Source organism: Arachis hypogaea, chromosome 15 (genome assembly GCF_003086295.3).
Source record: "Arachis hypogaea cultivar Tifrunner chromosome 15, arahy.Tifrunner.gnm2.J5K5, whole genome shotgun sequence".
Lineage (NCBI taxonomy): Eukaryota > Viridiplantae > Streptophyta > Magnoliopsida > Fabales > Fabaceae > Arachis > Arachis hypogaea.
Genome location: NC_092050.1, coordinates 107,262,693 through 107,264,242, shown reverse-complemented (window position 1 = coordinate 107,264,242; position 1,550 = coordinate 107,262,693). Strand labels below are relative to the sequence as shown.

The window sequence follows — 1,550 nt, the reverse complement described above, 5'->3', positions numbered from 1 at the left end:
TTACATCATATTTTCGAAAATAACATCATCAATTAATGTTTTGATTCAAAAATTTCAAGTTTGTTACTTGCTTGTTAAGAAAGATTCAAACTTTAAGTTCTAGAATCATATTTTGTGATTTCTTGTGAATCAAGTCATTAATTGTGATTTTAAAAATCAAATCTTTTTCAAAACTAATTTCAATCATATCTTTTCAAAAATATCTTCTTATCTTATCTTTTTCAAAAACATGATTTTAAAATATCTTTTCTAACTTCCTATCTTCTTATCTTTTCAAGATTGATTTTCAAAATTTGTTTCAACTAACTAACTAACTTTTTGTTTGTTTCTTATCTTTTTCAAAACCACCTAACTAACTCTCTCTCTCTAATTTTCGAAAATATCTCCCTTTTTTTCAAAATTTCTTTTTAATTAACTAATTATTTCAATTTTTAAATCTTAATTTTCGAAAACTACTAACCTTTTTCAAAAACTATTTTCGAAAATCACTAACTCTTTTTTCAAAAATTATTTTCGAAAATCCTCTCCCTCTCTCATCTTATTCTATTTAATTATTCATCTACTAACATTTCTTCATCTGTGTTCGAATTTTTTCTTTTTCTCTTCTTCTACTAACAATAAGGAACCTCTTTACTGTGACATAGAGGATTCCTCTTCTTTTCTTTTTCTCTTCTCTTTCTTATGAGCAGGGACAAAGAAAAAGGCATTCTTGTTGAAGCTGACCCAGAACCTGAAAGGACTCTGAAGAGAAAACTAAGAGAAGCTAAATTACAACAATCCAGAGACAACCTTATTGAAAATTTCGAACAAGTAGAGGAGATGGCAGCCGAATCCAACAATAATAATGCAAGGAGGATGCTTGGTGACTTTACTGCACCTAATTCCAATTTACATGGAAGAAGCATCTCCATTCCTGCCATTGGAGCAAACAACTTTGAGCTAAAACCTCAGCTAGTTTCTCTGATGCAGTAGAACTGCAAGTTTCATGGACTTCCATCTGAAGATCCTTTTCAGTTCTTAACTGAATTCTTGCAGATCTGTGATACTGTTAAGACTAATGGAGTAAATCCTGAAGTCTACAGGTTCATGCTTTTCCCTTTTGCTTTAAGAGACAGAGCTAGAGTGTGGTTGGACTCTCAACCCAAAGATAGCCTGAACTCTTGGGATAAACTAGTCACGGCTTTCTTAGCCAAGTTCTTTCCTTTTTAAAAGTTGAGCAAGCTTAGAGCGGATGTTCAAACCTTCAGACAGAAAGAAGGTGAATCCCTCTATGAAGCTTGGGAAAGATACAAGCAGCTGACCAAAAAGTGTCCTTCTGACATGCTTTCAGAATGGACCATCCTGGATATATTCTATGATGGTTTATCTGAGCTATCAAAGATGTCATTAGATACTTCTGCAGGTGGATCCATTCACCTAAAGAAAACGTCTGCAGAAGCTCAAGAACTCATTGACATGGTTGCTAATAACCAGTTCATGTACACTTCTGAGAGGAATCCTGTGAGTAATGGGACGCCTATGAAGAAGGGAGTTCTTGAAATTGATACTCT

At 33.4% G+C, this 1,550-nt stretch overlaps 1 non-coding gene across 1 annotated transcript; it reads right to left on the bottom strand.

Annotated features, from left to right (window-relative positions):
* Nucleotides 1–1,218: 1,218 nt before the first annotated feature.
* On the bottom strand, nt 1,219–1,326 carry LOC112753534 (small nucleolar RNA R71). The gene has a single exon (XR_003177918.1). It is a non-coding gene; the product is annotated as a small nucleolar RNA R71 (small nucleolar RNA).
* Nucleotides 1,327–1,550: the final 224 nt, after the last annotated feature.